The sequence below is a fragment of the Bufo gargarizans genome, chromosome 1 (assembly GCF_014858855.1).
Source record: "Bufo gargarizans isolate SCDJY-AF-19 chromosome 1, ASM1485885v1, whole genome shotgun sequence".
NCBI classification, from domain to species: Eukaryota; Metazoa; Chordata; class Amphibia; order Anura; family Bufonidae; genus Bufo; species Bufo gargarizans.
This window is the reverse complement of record NC_058080.1, coordinates 729,334,624-729,354,020: the sequence shown is the minus strand read 5'-3', so window position 1 is coordinate 729,354,020 and position 19,397 is coordinate 729,334,624. Positions and strand designations below refer to the sequence as shown.

At 47.0% G+C, this 19,397-nt stretch overlaps 1 protein-coding gene across 1 annotated transcript in view; it reads left to right on the top strand.

Moving 5' to 3' along the window:
* Positions 1-301: 301 nt before the first annotated feature.
* Positions 302-19,397, top strand: part of PDZD2 (PDZ domain containing 2) — a 287,308-nt gene continuing 268,212 nt past the window's right edge. The window contains exon 1 of the mRNA XM_044276397.1: positions 302-420. The gene's annotated coding sequence lies outside the window, so the exon portion shown is untranslated. The remainder of the gene's footprint in view (positions 421-19,397) is intronic.

Sequence of the window (19,397 nt, the reverse complement as noted above, 5' to 3'; positions counted from 1 at the left end):
CAGAGTATTACAGGAGTAGCGGTGTATGATATGCCCAGGGGGGACTTGTGCCAGGCTGGGTGCAGGGTATTACAGGAGCAGCGGTGTATGATATGCCCAGGGGTGACTTGTGCCATGCTGGATGCAGGGTATTACAGGAGCAGCGGTGTATGATATGCCCAGGGGGGACTTGTGCCAGGCTGGGTGCAGGGTAGGACTGGTGAGGACTCTGTAGGTGATGGCAGCAGTGCTGCATGGGACAGGAGGTCTCCTCCCAGTCAGGGGGTGGGGGGCAGAGCTGTAGACCGCCCAGCCTGATGTGTATACACTGGGTCCAGGGCTGGGCTTGCTCCATGCTCTCCTCCCTGACTCATGCTGGATGTGCCCGGGACAGGAGCCGCAGAGCCCGGGAACCAAGTGCTCCGGGGGCCACTCCTGCAGGTAAGCCGCCCCGGGGGGCAGTGTGTGGGTGAGGGGCGCTCTCCTGCTGACTGTGGGCTCCGGGCATGTGGGGATCCGGCAGCTCTGGTAATCCTATTAGTGTTTGCTGCCAGCGGAAAATTCATGCAGAGGTGTTTTTTTTTTTTTTATTCATGGAAAAGTCTGTTTCACCAGACTGCATGCCCTGCCAAGAGGTTCTGCAGCAGCTGCAGCTCAAGTTCACCTCATGTGACTTGTAACTGGTTATAAAGATGTGTTTCAACTGATGTAGCAGAGCTGAATGTGTCATGTTACTTGCAGCAGAGATAAAGGGAAGATTTAGCGAATTGCATTGTGAGCAGTTTCCTGATGCAGTCCTAGGGATTGTGGCTTGTGACACCATTCAGACAGGACATTACCACAACCTGTGCGAGTGCGGTAAAGTTTGCTGAGCAGAGAGAGAGGTGAGGGGTTGTCCAGGATTAGAAAAGCATGGCTACTTTCTTCCAAAAACAGCAGCACCCCTGTCTATGTGTCTGTTATTACAGCTCGTCTCCATTGGAGTCAATGAGGCGCAGCTGCAATACCGCCTACAACCTGTGGACAGGGGCAGTGCTGTTTTTAGAAGAAAAAAGGCTTGTATATCCTACATCTCATAGTTCCCATAGACGTTCAACTAAAATCTGGAGCAGGCGTTTTTCTAAATAAAAAAAAAGTGAAATTTTTTTTTTACTAAAAAAAATTGCCAAAGCATAAAAGTGCTGAAAAAACCTAAATAAAAACCCTGTGTGTGAATCCACCCATTGGCCTCTTTCACATGTATATTTGCTGTCCGTATATGACACGTATTTTGTGTACCGTAATCCGCTGCTAATGTTAAAGGGGTTGTCCACTTTTTTAATATTGATGACCTATCCTCAGGATAAGTCATCTATATCAGATCAGCGGGGGTCCAACACACGTGTCCTGGGGGGCGCTCCTGCTTGTGCTATACGTGGGGGTGCTCCTGCTGCTGTTATATGGAGGGGGTGCTGCTGCTGGCGCATAATTGCGCTCCTGTACTGATATGAGGGGATGTTTCTTTTGCCATTTATATATATGAGGGCGCTTTTGTGCAGATATGAGTGGACGCCCCTGCTACCACTATATGGGGGCGCTCCTGTGACCAATATATGTGGGGGTGCTCTTACTTCCGCTATATGTGGGGGTGCTCCTGCAGGCCCTATATGTTGGGGCGCTCCTGCAGGCCCTATATATAGGGGCACTCTTACTTCTGCTATATGTGGGGGCGGGCGCTCTTACTTCTGCTATATGTGGTGGGGGGGCGCTCCCGCAGGCCCTATATGTGGGGGTGCTCCTGCAGGCCCTATATGTGAGGGCGTTCCTGCAGGCCCTATATGTGGGGGCGCTCCTGCAGGCCCTATATGTGGGGGCGCTCCTGCAGGCCCTATATGTGGGGGCGCTCCTGCAGGCCCTATATGTGGGGGCGCTCCTGCAGGCCCTATATGTGGGGGCGCTCCTGCAGGCCCTATATGTGTGGGGGGGGGGGGCGCTCTTACTTCTGCTATGTGTGGGGGGGGGCGCTCTTACTTCTGCTATGTGTGGGGGGGGGCGCTCTTACTTCTGCTATATGTGGGGGGGGGCGCTCTTACTTCTGCTATATGTGGGGGGGGCGCTCTTACTTCTGCTATATGTGGGGGGGGCGCTCTTACTTCTGCTATATGTGGGGGGGGCGCTCTTACGTCTGCTATATGTGGGGGGGGCGCTCTTACGTCTGCTATATGTGGGGGCGGGTGCTCTTACTTCTGCTATATGTGGGGGGGGGGGGGGCGCTCCTGCAGGCCCTATATGTGGGGGCGCTCCTGCAGCCCCCATATGTGGGGGTGCTCTTACTTCCGCTATATGTGGGGGCGCTCCTGCAGGCCCTATATGTGGGGGCGCTCCTGCAGCCCCTATATGTGGGGGTGCTCTTACTTCCGCTATATGTGAGGGCGCTCCTGCAGGCCCTATATGTGAGGGCGCTCCTGCAGGCCCTATATGTGAGGGCGCTCCTGCAGGCCCTATATGTGAGGGCGCTCCTGCAGGCCCTATATGTGAGGGCGCTCCTGCAGGCCCTATATGTGAGGGCGCTCCTGCAGGCCCTATATGTGGGGGCGCTCCTGCAGGCCCTATATGTGGAGGCGCTCTTACTTCCGCTATATGTGGGGGGGGGGGGGGGCGCTCTTACTTCTGCTATATGTGGGGGGGGGGGCGCTCTTACTTCCGCTATATGTGGGGGGGGGGGCGCTCCTGCAGGCCCTATATGTGGGGGTGCTCTTACTTCCGCTATATGTGGGGGCGCTCCTGCAGGCTCTATATGTGGGGGCGCTCCTGCTGCTGCTATATGTGCTGTATGAAAACACATTCATGTGAACATGTTGGACCCAGACATCTCTGGACAGTCCGTAAAAATAGGCAACTTTTTTCCTGTCTCCGTGATGTTTTTTTTGAGGCTGGTGGTACTTGACTGGATTATTTTGGTGGTAATTATCATAATTTCATCACAGTAAGGGCTCATTCACACGACCGTTGGTGTCCCGCTCCCGTATTGCGGACCGCATTAGCAGATCCGCAATACACGGGCACCGTTCCGTTTTCATTCCGCATCACGGATACGGACCCATTCATTGCAATGGGCCGGAAAATCTGGAGATGCGGAACGGAAGCACGGAACAGAACACTACGGAAGCACGACGGAGTGCTTTCTGGGGTTCCGTTCCGTGCCTCCGCACCGCAAAAAGATAGAACATGTTCCAACTTTTTGCGGAACGGAGGGATCAAGGGAATGGGTCTGCGATCCCCATGCGCCTGCCCCACGGAAGGTGCCCGTGCATTGCGGACCGCAATTTGCGGTCCACAGCACGGGCACAGGCTTCACACGTTCGTGTGAACGAGCCCTAAATGGTGGTAATGAGGTGTCGTCAGTATATTGAGCTATAGACATGGATTACTTATAATCGTTATCATTTATTATGGATTTCCAAAATGTTGGCTGTCCCTGATTTTGGGGTAAGTTGTTAAGAAAAATTTTGGTTGTGGAGCAGTTGCCAATAGCGACCAGTGAGGTTACAGCTCTGTGGGAAAATGAAAGCAGTGATCTGATTGGTTGCTGTTGGCAGACATGAGGCCTTCATCCTGTGAGTGTTCGGCTCCTCTTCTGTCGTATATTTTGCTTGGAACGATGTCATATTGTGCTGTATGGAAGACCGCTGAGGTAAAAGAGGATGGGGCCCCACAGCAGCTCTCTCTGAGGGCCACCACCAATTATAGAACTGATGCTATCATCTGCTATGGGGGTGCGCTTTTACAGGCAGGTGCCTTTCCACACTTCGGTAATGCATACGATTTGTAGATTTAATACGTCACAATCTACTTGAAAAGTGCGCAATTCGCGGCAAAATTGTCGGCGCAGTTTGACGTGAAGCCGAGGCCTAATTCATACTTGTAATGGTATGTGGCCCCTCTAGTGGCTCCATTGATAGAAGCACTTGGGGAATTATGGGGGCGTGACCAGTGTGTGTGGGCGTGGTTTATATATAGCATTTCTGCGGTTTCTTTCTCTCCGAAGTGTTGTGGACATTGAATTGAATGGGGCTGAGCTGCGATACCAGGCACAGCCACTATACAATGTACGGCGCTGTGCTTTGTGAGCAGAGAGAAGGCCGTGGCGCTACTGCCTTCTCAAACAGCTGATAGGCAGTGGTCCCGGGTGTCGGGCCCCCACCGATCAGATACTAATGACCTATCCTTTAAAAGGTGGACATTCCCTTCTAGGGCAAAGGTTTGGTCTTTAAACATGGTGCCCGCTCAGAAACTGAGCGGGCACCTTAACCGCCAGCTGCTCAGTCAATGTCTGTTATCGGCGATAATGCCGATCAGAGACATTTAACCCCTCAGATGCCGCAGTCAATTTTGATTGCAGCATCTGAATGGTAAAACCTCGGGAGTGGGCCCAAACGGCTCTCCTGCGCCAAGATCGAGTAAGCCGTTGGGTTACTGTGGCAGGGCTCCATGGTAATTCATCGCAGTCTATGGGACACGAGATCAGATGGCCTCTAGGAGGATTTAAAGTCTTAAAAAAGAAAGAAAAAAGTTTTTCACTTTCAAACAAATTTCTCCATATTAAAAATAAATGATGTTGCCATTCAAAAGTACAACTTGTCCCGCAAAAAACAACCCTTAAGGGTCCATTCACACGTCCGCAATTTCGTTCCGCACTTCCGGGTCTGCAATTCCGATCCCGAAAAAATTATAGAACATGTTCTATTCTTGTCCGGACAAGAATAGGCATTTTCTATTAAGTGCCGGCGATGTGCGGTCCGCAAAATGCGGAACGCACATCGCCGATGTCCCTGTTTTGCGGATCCACAGAGCTGTGGATCCGCAAAACACACACGGACGTGTGAATGGACCCTTATACAGCTATGTGAATGGAAAAATAAAAAAGTTACGGCTCCACGGATGCAGGGAGTAAAAATCTAAAATGCTAAATTGCAGGGTGCAAAAATAAACAAGTTTTTAAGTCATTATCTTCTATGTAGTTACTAAAAATTCTTTCCACCTTTTTATGACATCTGGTCACATTGGTGACTGTGAGCTGCCGCTGTTCTGACTCGTCTCCAGCAGTTTTCATATGGGATGTTCCCTCCTGCTTGCTGACAAGGCCTCCTTTCCTGTACCCCTTGGGCGCTGCCTCCGGCTCTTAAAGAGCCAGCGCACACCCCTTTATCTTCACCAGCCAATGGTTTTCAACCTTGGCGTATTTCAGGCACCTTGACAGTGTACCGACCTCTGCCCGTTTACCTGTATTTTACTCTTCGCTACCTGACCTGTGCCTCTTACCTGTATTGATCCTACATTGCCTGCGGATCTATCAGTGTATTTCATGTAGTGTGCCTGGACCCTGGCCTCTGCTTGTTTCCTTGGTGCCCTGCTTCAGTGTTTCCTACCCCCATGGTCAGCTGTCAATCACACAGAGACTACTCCAGGAGGTGGCGGCCTGGTGGTTCCCCTGCAGCGAAGTCCAGATCCCTGTGTAGGGGGTTTAGAGGGAGAATAGCAGTGGACTGCCAGGATAATGCACTTAGGATTAGCCTAAAACCTACACCCATTGCCTTAACACATCTGCTTCTGGGAAAGCTGAATGACAGCCATGGCAAATCTACTTTCTATCCTCGTTTCCCTATCACAATATAGCTGGTTACTTGTGGGAAAGCTGGGTGACAGTCATTGGGTTTAACCTACCATTTTCAGTGACAGATAAATATGTTCTAGGCAAATAGGATTTTTATCAATCGACAGAAGGACAATTAGGGGAGAAAGGTTCTTTTTAAAGAGCTGATTTTTTTAGGGTCTGGCAGTGAAAGAGTCATTGTCGTCATTGGATTTAGCCCTGGTAATGTTTTCCTACATTGTCTTGCGGTTTGTGAATTTATTACTTTTAGCATTTTACACTTCAACCCCCACGAAGAGACTTTCGAGGAACAGTAACAGTAATAAGGTTTGGAAACCATTAACTCTTTATATGCTGTCAACTGTCCATAACTAGAGCTGTGCCTGTTTATAAGGCCCCATTCACACTGCCGCTGTGTTTTTTGGTCGGCAAATCGTCCAAGTGTGTGCCTCCATTTTATTTTATTTTTAACTCCTGTAGAAATGCCCTATCCTTATCCTGAGGGTGCTTTCACACTAGCGTTTAAGTTTTCCGGTATTGAGATCCGTCATAGGGGCTCAATACCGGAAAAAAAAACGCTTCAGTTTTGTCCCCATTCATTGTCAACGGGGACAAAACTGAACAGAACAGAATCCTCCAAAATGCATTCCGTTCCGTTTAGTTGCGTTCCCATACCGGAGAGCAAACCGCAACATGTTGTATTTTGGTTTCTGTCCTGGGATGCGGAGTAAGATGGATCTGGCATGACCCACAATGCAAGTCAATAGGACGGATCCGTTTTCTCTGACACAGTAGAAAAAGGATCCGTCCCCGATTGACTTTCAATGGAGTTCATGACGAATCCGTCTTGGCAATGTTAAAGTTAATACAACCGGATCCGTTCATAACGGATGCAGATGGTTGTATTATCAGTAACGGAATCGTTTTTGGTGAACCCTGCCGGATCCAGCAAAAATGCTAGTGTGAAAGTAGCCTTAGCTGGGCTGCAGGACGGACATATGGATGTGGACAGCACCTGTTGTGCTGTCTACATCTTTTGCAGCCCCATGGGAATTAAAGGGTCTGCAGCCGATCCGCAATAAATGCAGATCAGATGTGGACCGAAAATATGGTCATGTGCATGAGGCCTAAAGCTTGTCAAAGCACTGTTTCAGGGTTTTCGCCCCTCATTAGTGTAGAGCAGTGCACAGGATGATGTATTGAATCCAGCTCGGGGGGCACTGTTTCTGACTGACGAGGCACAGTCGGATACGGAGACTGAAAAAAGGACACAGATTGGCTTTTAACAGCGACACCCGTCTGTATACAGCGCTGTTTCTGTTTTTTTGCCCCTCATCAGTACAGAGCATCGTCTGTGTACACTGCTATGTCTCATAATGAGAGCTTCGTCTAAGGCAGCGATGCCCAACCTGCGGCCCTCCAGCTGCTGCAGAGCTACAACTCCCAGCATGCCTGGACAGACTACAGCTGTCGGTCTACAGCAGGGCATTATGGGAGTTGTAGTTTTACAACAGCAGGAGCGCCACAGGTTGGGCATCCCTGGTCTAAGGTATCTCATCTAGCCAGCTAGTTCTATGCCTGCTACTGATGAGGGACAAGAACCCTGAAACAGCCCTGTTTACAAACGGTGTCTCTTGCTTGCCCGTTATGGGATCATTTGCATACATTTTCCCCCATGGTGCATTGCTCACAAAAAAAATGCCTCCATACATTGCTGTGTCTCTTCAATGTGAAACAGCACCATGTGGCTGACAGGCAGATCTATAGGGGGTGCAGAGGTAACGGACCAACCCAGTTGAAATACCTGGTGCCTGAGGGGCCCAAAGGAACTCGCCACTATTCCGAATAGCACTTGGTAGATGGGAAGAAGCCCTGTGATTTTACATTGGGGCCGAGGAACCACGCTTTGTGGCCATTGGCCAGAAAGCCATAGAGCGGGGAAAGCAGGAGCTGAAGTTGCAAGGTGATCAGCGGCCCCTTCATTAAAACGGATAGGGTAGGGCTACACGGCAACACTTGTCGCGGCCTTGATGGCAGGGGCATCACAGTGTAGAGGTCACCCCACAGATATAAATGGGGTCGCAGCGCGAGTTGCATGTGTACTGCAACTAACACCCCTGGATTTTTTGCAGTTCAGAGGTCACAGTCGCGGCACGCATGCGACTCCCACTGCAATCCTGGCCGCGACCATTGTAGCCCTAGATTTAATTGGAGTGTCAGGACCTGCATGTCCACCGTCACCACTTCTAGAATTTTTAAAGGGGTTATCTAGGTGCTAAAATTTATTCAGAAAAGCCTTCAAACAGCATTAAAAGTTAGGCCCCTTGCAGACGAGCGTGTCCGGATGCATCCCAGTGCATTGCGGCAAACCCGCGTGAGTAGGTACGCAATTGCAGTCAGTTTTGACTGCGATTGCGTTCCGTTGTTCAGTTTTGTGCAATGCGTTTTGCACGCGCGTTATAAAAAACTGAATGTGGTACCCAGACCCGAACTTCTTCACAGAAGTTCAGGTTTGGGTTCAAGGTTGTGTAGATTGTATTATTTTCCCTTATAACATGGTTATAAGGGAAAATAATAGCATTCTAAATACAGAATGCATAGTACAAAAGGGCTGGAGGGGTTAAAAAAATAAATAAAAATAATTTAACTCACCTTAATCCACTTGTTCGCGCAGCCGGCATCTCTTCTGTCTTCTTTTGTGAGGAATAGGACCTTTGATGATGTCACTACGCTCATCACATGGTCCATCACATGATCTTTTTTTACCATGGTGATGAATCATGTGACGGACCATGTGATGAACGTAGTGACATCATCAAAGGTCCTATTCCTCACAAAAGAAGACAGAAGAAATGCCGGCTGCGCGAACAAGTGGATTAAGGTGAGTAAAAAAAAATTTTTTTTATTTTTTTTACCCCTCCAGCCCTATTGTACTATGCATTCTGTATTCAGAATGCTATTATTTTCCCTTATAACAATGTTATAAGGGAAAATAATAATGATCGGGTCCCCATCCCAATAGTCACCTAGCAACCGTGCGTGAAAATCGCACCGCATCTGCACTTGCTTGCGATTTTCACGCAACCCCATTCACTTCTATGGGGCCTGCGTTATGTGAAAAATGCACAAAGAGGAGCATGCTGCGATTTTCAAGCAACACACAAGTGATGCGTGAAAATCACCGCTCATGTGCACAGCCCCATAGAAATGAATGGGTCCGGATTCAGTGCGGGTGCAATGCATTCACCTCACGCATCGCACCCCCGCGGAAATCTCGCCCATGTGAAAGGGGCTTTATACTCCTCTCACAGATCCCCCACCTCTCCCTTTCATATGCTCCCAGTCCTTGCCGGTCTCTAGTTCCTGGTGCCTTTTACCCACTCAGCAGATCATTGGTGCAGTGGTCACCCTCCTCTGATAGTGATTGGCTGAGCAGGCGTTTCCTGCGTGTCGAGAGTCACCAGGAAGTAGAGATTGGCTGGAACGGGTCCTGGCAAGAGGGGGATCGGTGAGATGAATATGACTTTTTTTTCTTTCTTTTTTTTTTTTTTACTTTGTTCTACTGTTCGGAGGCTTTTCTAAATACATTTTATGGCTCGGACTGAAGAGGACGTCTCTACATCTTTACTGGTGAGGTTTTAGATTTTAGAAGCGTTGGATGGAGAGCTCTGGACCTGTCCCATCCATAGAGCAGCCTTATGGCCGGTACTTAGTCCAGTCCTCATGTAGTCTGCGGACCTCATACCTTTGTCAGGATCCCCGTGTTATGTCCAACTTCAAGTCTTTTAGTAGACATCTGTGCATGACCTGTGACCCCATGTACTGTGATCTTGTGTTCATCAGAGGGACCTAGATACCTGTGGGGGTGGGATGCCGCCGGTATGTATGGAGGCCATAATGTCTACCCCCCCCCCTTCAGCCTGAAGCCTGGATGAGCTCACGTCTTTGAACTGATGGGGCGACAGGATCTAATAAACTGAACATCCACAGGAACGCTCCTGTTTTTGTTTAGTCGGACGTCTATGTACACAAAGTGTGGGAGGGTTTATCATCTCCTCCGCAGGTGGGGGGAGGTGGACGTATGAATATACGCTCAGTATATTGGGCAGACTAGATGGGCCAAATGGTTCTTATCTGCCGACACATTCTACGTTTCTATGAATGGGAACATCTGTCAGTGAATGGGAACATCTTGGTTTACATTCAAAGATTGAAAGCTCACAGAGCTGAGGGTTTGTTACTGTGTGATAACTCTTAGGGCTCGAGCACACAAATGTATTTTTTGTCCGCGTGGGTGTTTTTTTTTTTTGCGTCCTGTATGCGGAACCATTCACTTCAATGTGGCCGTAAAAAAAAAAAACTGAAATAACTCTGTGTTCGTTCCGTGTCCGTGTGTCCTCATGTCCATTCTGCAAAAAAATTGAAAATTTCCTACTATTTTTGTTCACATTACGGACAAGGATAGGACTGTTGTATTATGGGTCAGCTGTTCTGTAAAACACGGAATGCACACGACTGGTATCCGTGTTTTGCGGTCCGTGTACATGAGCCCTTAGCCAGTACTATTAGTTTGGATACCTGCTGTTTTTTGTGACAGTGTGAATTATCCCTAAAGATAGATACGAACGGTTCAGTTCTCTCCTTCTCCAATCCTGTGAAATAAACGTGTTACAGATTGATATTTTTTTTTTTCTCTGTAAATTTCCACTGCAGTTTTTTTTCCCTCTACGTGTCATGTGTGAATCCAGCCCATATTATGCTCACGTGATGGAACTTGCAGGCAAAATTTGGTACATATTCTATGCAACAAAATCAGCATCACACAGTCCTCATCCCCTGTATGTAAATGGGGTTATCACAAGCCTCAATAACCACTAATAAAGATATGACAAATTTGTGGAAAAACAGACCGCAATGTACCCATGCGCCAGTCTTGATCTCCCTGCGTTGGCTTTAGATGCGCCAAATTTATTAAGAGACAGATGCCTCTTAATAAATAAGGCAAATCTTTGGCCTGCCAGAAATGGAAGTCTATGCCAACGAGAGACTGTGTAAGTTATAGTAAATCCCTCTAAGGCTTAGCCCTGCTTCAGAAAAATGTCAGAAGCCTAAAAAATTAGCAAATTATTGCCGCACATAAGGTGTGCGCCATAATGTGTGACATTTTTACGCCGTAAAGAGCTTAGTAAATGTCCTTCCATGCGTCCCCCAAGCTAGCTCGCTTGGTTGGAAAATGTAAGAATCAGCTGCACCGAATGGATTCATGGCAATGCAAACTGCGGAAGAAATCGGAGGGACAGTCAGAGTTAAATCCATTGTGTGAACATGATACAGAGAGCAGTTTTAGGGGGATGCGGTGATAGCAGTTGCCCCGGGGCCCTTCTCTAGGACGTGATCATGTAGTATCAAGCTGTGGCCCAGAAACCTCCTTGAATTGTTAAAACAGTGAATTAAAGTAAAAGTAGAATCTGGAGGCAATCTTGCTGATCAGGAAACATCCGGCAACTCCACCAGGTCGTTTTGGAATCTGAGCTGGCACTGGGGGGTTGTTCGGGTCTGTGCTAAGCCCCTGGATGAGAGCAGTACCCTCCCTGACTCACTAGCAAATAATTTCCAGGGGCTGGATGTCGGCTATTGTCTCTTCTGTATCCACTAGAACTATATAGTATTGGTGGCCCATTATCATCATGGAGCCGTATAGTTTTATTAATAGGGCAGTAACACTGATGTGACCTGGTAATGGTCCATTGTCACGGACGTTCCTATGACAGGTGCCAGGAGATCAGTGAGACTGGCAACACGTGGTATGATCTGACAGGTTTCCTTGTGGATCAATTGGTGTCTGTGTTGTTTCTGGTAATTGCCACACCCCTTGCCTCAGGTGTAGCTTATGTGGTCATTTCACCTTCCCTATTTATTGTGGCTTCTCCCACCATGCTGTGCGGTTTATAGCTTCAGTCTTGTTGTGGATTGCTGGTGTTTAGGTCTTGGGGGAGTTCCTGTGCTTCCATTACCATTTAAAGTTTAAATGTCTCCTTCCCTTGTTTATTGTTGGGGTTTTCTTGTGTTGTGTTCGTCCTACCGTTTGGAGGAACAGGTTGTCTCTTGTCCTGACATTAGTACCAGGGTCCTACAGGGTGAGTTGGGACTTTAGGTTCCTGTGTATGAACTCACCTACCTCTGGGGTCAGTTCATACTTGCAGTCAGTCAAGACTTTGATTAGGGTTTCTCTAGGAGGTGACCTGCTCCTTTCCCTAGTTTCCAGGCCTTTTCCCCTTACCCCTTTCCCTCCTACGTTCTTTGTGGGTTTACCTCCCACATCGAAGCGTGGCAGCCTTTCCTAGGGGCAAACTGGCCTAGGTAGTTCCTTTTTTTCCCCCTTCTTTTTATCTGTTACCGGGTTATTTTGGTAGTTTGTCCATCTGAACAAGTGAGACCCGAAACATATTTCATGAAAGACAAAATCGCGTTTTGTACTTCTGCTTCAGAAAAAAAGGTTGTCCATGAGAATTGTCATCTTGGTTTCCTTCCTTGGGTGCCCTTCATTAGCGTTGAGCGACTACTCATTCTGGAGGCATTGAATTGAGTAGGTGCCAGGTAGCGCCATTTTTTTTGCTTTCAGCTTCACCTGGTATCGGGCAGCAGCCTGAACCAATCATGAGACATGGGGTGTGGCTTAGACTACCTCAGACTCCCTGTAAGCGCTGTAGCTAAGCTGTAGGCACAGATCACAGCTGGGCCCCTGGGCTCTATTCAGACTGTTTGCAGTGTATTTTGGAGGTATATGTTGTGAAATATGTATACATCTGATGTATGCCGCTGTACAACACACAATGGCATACGTCACCCATTGACTCCCTTTTAAAGTCAAGTCGACTCTGTAATATAGTTTTTGGGATGCCTCTGTATTAAAGTGGACCAAAAATTTGAACAAAACTTTACTGAATCCTATTCTAAATGTGCTAAAAAAAATAATTGTAATACACTTTAAGGCCTCATGCACATGACTGTATGTATTTTGCGGTCCACAAAAAATACGGATGACGTCTGTGTGCATTACGTATTTTGCGGAACGGAACAGCAGGCCCCTTAGAGAACAGTACTATCCTTGTCCATAATGCGGACAATAATAGGACGTGTTCTATTTTTTTGTGTAACGGAAATGTGGAAATGGAATGCAGTACAGAGTAACTTCAGTTTTTTTGTGTGGACCCATTGAAATGAATGGTTCCGCATACGGTCCACAAAAAAAACGGAACGGACATGGAAAGAAAATACGTTCGTGTGCATGAGGCCTAATTATTATTTTTACTTCTATGCCTAAAGTTCAGGTACCTATTGCACTTTAGAATCCGTACTCCCATACAGTGCTGTGTACTGGAGTACGGCTTCCCCAGTGTCTGCACTGAGTGCTGTATCCGTTTTTTTCTGTTTTGATTTCACACAACCGCAACGGAACGGATGCGTCCTGATGTGCAAAATCCAAAATGGATCCGTTTAATTCTGGTATTGAGGTCATCTGCCGGATCTCAATACCGGAATTAACAACGCAAGTGTGAAAGTAGCCATACATGGGCTATGACGGGCTTTAGCAGAGCGGGCACAAGCAGGAGAGCGATGTCATATATGAGCTTCTGCACTGCTTTCTCTCTGCTCTGTTAATAGCCTGTACTGGTGTGGTACGCAGGCTATTAGCTATTATTACAGTGTATTCCAAAAATAGTGTATTCCCAAAATTCTTTTTAGCACATTTAGAATAGAACTTAATAAAGTTTAGTTAAAAGTTTAGGTACATATTAAATAACGTTGTTGTCTACACTATTGAATACAGTTAAACATAAAGTGATGCCAGCACATACCTTCCTAGACATATGTCAAAAGGACCCTTTTACAGCAGGTTGCATGGGCGGAGTGGAAACTTAACGTGGTCCTGGAAAAAAAAACTAAGTGGCCCCATGTTGTAGGCGGGCCCAAATTAATAGAAGGCAGAACCAAAAAAGTAGGTGGGGCTAACACAAGTAGGTGGAGCCTGCAATACAATTTTGTGGCACAAAATACCCCACCCCCGCAGAGCCAGATAACAGTGCAGCACAATATACTGCCCCAGCAGAACCAAATACCACAGTTCACCACAAAATAATGCCCCAGCAGCACAAAATACCCCCCCTCCCCCAAAACGATGCCCTCCTACTCCAGTTGCCTCAGGGTGGCAATACAGTTAAATTCAGGAGCCAAGAGGGCACCTGCAGCTGCCAGCTAGGTTCATAGGTACTTGATGCTCGCAGCTCTAAGAGCATCCGATCATTACCTATTTGGCTTGTGGCCATGAGGAGCGCTTAGGCTTCCCCCTGGGCATCGGCCCACTGGGAATTTCCCCCTCTGGCTGGTTGGGTCAATGACATCCTATAGAAATGTTCACTGTATGTGTTGGGGACCATTGTAGTCTGAACATAGCTTGATAGAAGGGAGAGAACTGTAGGTTTTCATAACCCACCTATGGTCCTGGCTCCCCAGAACTTGCTTTTATGGGAGGAAACCCTATGAATGTGACTCTGCTGCCTTATGAGGAATGGCTGTGATAGGCGAACCCCATTAGGTTAGGTCTACAGAGCCCCAATCTGGGTAGATTGTATAAGCCAAGATTTGGCTTCTCATTCCCAAGGCTGGGACCACTTTACTGTGCAGGTTTAGGTTATTTTACCTTCTCCATGACATTTAGAAGTCCCTATTATCAGATACACGGTATAAATGCACTACAGATGCAGGGTCCTCCAGCTTTTAGTAAATTATTCTATGGCTCGGGGACATTTAGGACTTTTACCTACAGATGTAGATTGCGCTGTTAAGCTTCTGCTGCATTGCAAAATTTGCCTGAAAGCTTTAGTTTAAGCAAAAAATGCACTGTTTGTCTGGAAGCTGTGGTCACGGTAATGTGTTCAGTAATTCCCGGTGGGGGTAGCCTGCAACAAGCATAATGCACAATTCTCCTGTATGTACTGAAATATCAAAGAACAGCTGGGGATATGCACAACTGGGAGAGTGACGGTTTGTGGGTGGAAAGCCATTGGAAATATTGCATCCATACATAAGAGGTGAATCATATCCATTAGTTTGTCCTGTAGAGTAACTCATTCTGTGCTGGGCACTTCTGTACTGTGTGAGCGGCTGCGGTGTGTTTGGGTTCGTTGCCGTCTGATCCCGTTATGCCGCAGTCCTGTGCTGGGACATAACCGCACCTAGGTGAATACAGGAGGTATAGAGGTTTGTACCTGTGCATCAGGCTTCATGCACACGAACGTATTTTCTTTCCGTGTCCGTTACGTTTTTTTTCGCGGACCGTATATGGAACCATTCATTTCAATGGATCCACATATGTGCATTCCGTTTCCATATGTCCGTATTTGCGTTCCGCAAAAAAATAGAACACGTCCTATTATTGTCCGCATTACGGGCAAGGATAGTACTGTTCTATTAGGGGCCAGCTGTTCTGTTCCGCAAAATACGGAATGCACACGGACGTCATCCGTTTTTTTTTTTTGCGGATCAGTTTTTTTGCGGACAGCAAAATATATACGATCGTGTGCATGAGGCATCAGACAAACAAGGCTTCTTCTACATGCAAGGAAGGAGGTAGGTAAAGATCCTACTAATAGTAGACTATGGGGGTCATTTACAAACAGTTTTATGCCTCTTTTTGGTGCATAACCCCTTTTTTGCAGCTTTTTAAACGCCCTTTCGACAATATTTGGCGTTTCTACATTGTGTTGGACAAAAAGGAGTGTTGAGGGAGTTTGGGAGGCGTAGCGGGTGCCGGCCCGGCAAATTTATTAATTTGATGCCAGAGGCTGGCGTACATTTTCCGTCAGGAGCACGGACTACCAAAGATGCACCTAATTTTTGACTAAGTGCACACCCCGTGCAGCAACGCTAGTGTAAAATGTACAAAAAAGACTGTAAAAAAATGACCCCCAGTGAGCGGATCTGGAACACGACCTTGTGCCTTGAGCACTTAGCCTAATTCTCTGTAAATTGGGCACATGACAGCAATGTCTTTTTTTCTCTTTGTAGAGTAAGGATTTATAATTAACTTCAGACACAACAGTTTGTGGTTTTGCTCAAGAAAAATGCCAAATTCCTCCATTTCTCATTGATTAGTAATTAGTTGTGTGTGTTGGAATGAGCGGTGCGGCCACTAGTTTATTTTTGCAGCTATCGCTTAAAGGGGTTGTCTCACTTCAGCGAATGGCATTTACCATGTAGAAAAGGTTAATACAAGGCACTTACTAATGTATTGTGATTGTCCATACTGCTTCCTTTGCTGGCTGGATTCATTTTTCCATAACGTTATATACTTCTCGTTTCCAGGGGTTACGGCCATCGTTGCCGGAGCTGGAGCTTCTCTGGATCCATGCTTATTCGCGCTTCCCGGCCAACAGAGAGGGTTGCGCTCTTGCCTATAGTGTGCAAACACGACCACCGCTGCTGGATTACAGGGTGGTCGTAACCCCTGGAGACGAGCAGTGTACAATGTGCTGGAAAAATGAACAGCCTGCTGGAATTCTCCGGATCTGCAACTGGAATGCCGTCTGGCTCCATTAACTAAAATGGGGTCCGGTGGAGATCTGGCAAATATGCAGAGAATCGGCTGGACATAAACCGCTGCACGCTACGGTTTGTATCCGGTCATTTCCCGGCATTCTCTGCTGTAACTGGCTGGCGGCTCACAATGCCGGAGGTTTGAAACTACAGGGAGTGCAGAATTATTAGGCAAGTTGTATTTTTGAGGATTAATTTTATTATTGAACAACAACCATGTTCTCAATGAACCCAAAAAACTCATTAATATCAAAGCTGAATATTTTTGGAAGTAGTTTTTAGTTTGTTTTTAGTTTTAGCTATTTTAGGGGGATATCTGTGTGTGCAGGTGACTATTACTGTACATAATTATTAGGCAACTTAACAAAAAACAAATATATACCCATTTCAATTATTTATTTTTACCAGTGAAACCAATATAACATCTCAACATTCACAAATATACATTTCTGACATTCAAAAACAAAACAAAAACAAATCAGTGACCAATATAGCCACCTTTCTTTGCAAGGACACTCAAAAGCCTGCCATCCATGGATTCTGTCAGTGTTTTGATCTGTTCACCATCAACATTGCGTGCAGCAGCAACCACAGCCTCCCAGACACTGTTCAGAGAGGTGTACTGTTTTCCCTCCTTGTAAATCTCACATTTGATGATGGACCACAGGTTCTCAATAGGGTTCAGATCAGGTGAACAAGGAGGCCATGTCATTAGATTTTCTTCTTTTATACCCTTTCTTGCCAGCCACGTTGTGGAGTACTTGGACGCGTGTGATGGAGCATTGTCCTGCATGAAAATCATGTTTTTCTTACCTTGCAGACTTCTTCCTGTACCACTGCTTGAAGAAGGTGTCTTCCAGAAACTGGCAGTAGGACTGGGAGTTGAGCTTGACTCCATCCTCAACCCAAAAAGGCCCCACAAGCTCATCTTTGATGATACCAGCCCAAACCAGTACTCCACCTCCACCTTGCTGGCGTCTGAGTCGGACTGGAGCTCTCTGCCCTTTACCAATCCAGCCATCTGGCCCATCAAGACTCACTCTCATTTCATCAGTCCATAAAACCTTAGAAAAATCAGTCTTGAGATATTTCTTGGCCCAGTCTTGACGTTTCAGCTTGTGTGTCTTGTTCAGTGGTGGTCGTCTTTCAGCCTTTCTTACCTTGGCCATGTCTCTGAGTATTGCACACCTTGTGCTTTTGGGCACTCCAGTGATGTTGCAGCTCTGAAATATGGCCAAACTGGTGGCAAGTGGCATCTTGGCAGCTGCACGCTTGACTTTTCTCAGTTCATGGGCAGTTATTTTGCGCCTTGGTTTTTCCACACGCTTCTTGCGACCCTGTTGACTATTTTGAATGAAACGCTTGATTGTTCGATGATCACGCTTCAGAAGCTTTGCAATTTTAAGAGTGCTGCATCCCTCTGCAAGATATCTCACTATTTTTGACTTTTCTGAGCCTGTCAAGTCCTTCTTTTGACCCATTTTGCCAAAGGAAAGGAAGTTGCCTAATAATTATGCACACCTGATTTAGGGTGTTGATGTCATTAGACCACACCCCTTCTCATTACAGAGATGCACATCACCTAATATGCTTAATTGGTAGTAGGCTTTCGAGCCTATACAGCTTGGAGTAAGACAACATGCATAAAGAGGATGATGTGGTCAAAATACTCATTTGCCTAATAATTCTGCACGTAGTGTAGTCTTGGAGGTTACCCTCTCCTGCTTTGGACTGCATTCCCAAACAATCCAGATCTGTGGAGGCAAGGTCTCACCGGTGTTATTGGCCGTACGCTGTCCACGGGCCGTAGACCTGACCTACTTATCTCTTTACGGTTTTATGTGCTCTAGAACTCAAGGGTATGAAACCATTAAGAGTTAAATGTATGGGGTCTGCGGCCCACAGGCAGTGTCGGGCTGGTAGCTGCCCATTGACGTAGGGAGATCTGGTCTTTCCAAAGTTGTTTTTTTTGGGGGGAATTCAGTCCAAAGGGGGTGATAAACTTCATCTAAGGCTTAAATACCTGCACGGATAGTAGTAAGGGAAACTAAAGCCACAAAACTGATTACGGCCTCTTGTATGCTATCGTATTATGGTGATCTACAACCTCTGACATGTTTGGAGCTCCAATATGGTGCAAATGAAAGTCTCTGGGGCTCTGGGGCACCTCTGCCATTGATTTAGTCAGAATGGCGCAACTGGATCCTGTATTCTCGCATAGAAGCATTGCACCTTAAAGGGGTTGTTCGAGTTTTTACAAGTGATGGTTTATTTTATTTTCAGGCATATTTTCTGTACTCGCCTGTTCCTCACCACTCCGTTCTTGCTCTCAGGGCCTCCTCACTGGACTTCTGGTCGCCGTCTGTCAATTTTTGCACACATGGGGTCGTGAGCTGCTGCAGCGAATAATTGGCCTCAGTGGCAACGTGTCCCCAAGCAGCTTATCACTTCTGGGTTATGTGCCACTTGGTGACACATCACTGCTGAGACCAGTCATTTATTTGCCGCAGCGACGCCCATGATCTCATCCATTCGGAATTTGATGTTCAGGGAAGAGAGTCCAGGAACCATGGAGCTGCAATGGAGAGGTGAGAACAGGTGAGTATGAATTTTGGTGAGTTTAAAAAAAGCTGGAAAACCAGAGCCTCCTGTCACGGGTAGTACTGGGAAGGAAAGACAACCGAAGGGAACCACAACAAAACAACAATAGACTAGGCCCCAAACCTAGGGAACAAAGAGGTCACCTCCTAGCAATCCCTGATACTCTCCCTAAGCTGCTGATAACATGTGCAAATCTCAAAGGTAGAAATGTACATGCACAGGAACCTGAGACTGCTGAAACACTGCACCAAACCCTCAGCTTAGGGAACAAGGAAAGAGGCAACCGGCTCCCTCCAAACTGAAGGAGCTAGTGCCTCCCTGAGGCCTAGTCAGCACAGAAACACCAGGAAAAGGGTAAAGGACTTAGCTTGAGAAGCAACTGGAACAGGAGAACCACCACACAAGCAGAAGCACTCCACAGAAGAACTATCAGCCGCAGGGAAACAAGTGAGAGGCGGAACATATAAAGAGCCACCTGAAAACAAGAGAGATCTGTCAGATAGACTCCTGAGTCTTCCGTCTATCTGAACTAAGATCTCTCCCAGGGCCAGCGGTGACACCTCCATATTGACGTCAAGCCTATTATTTC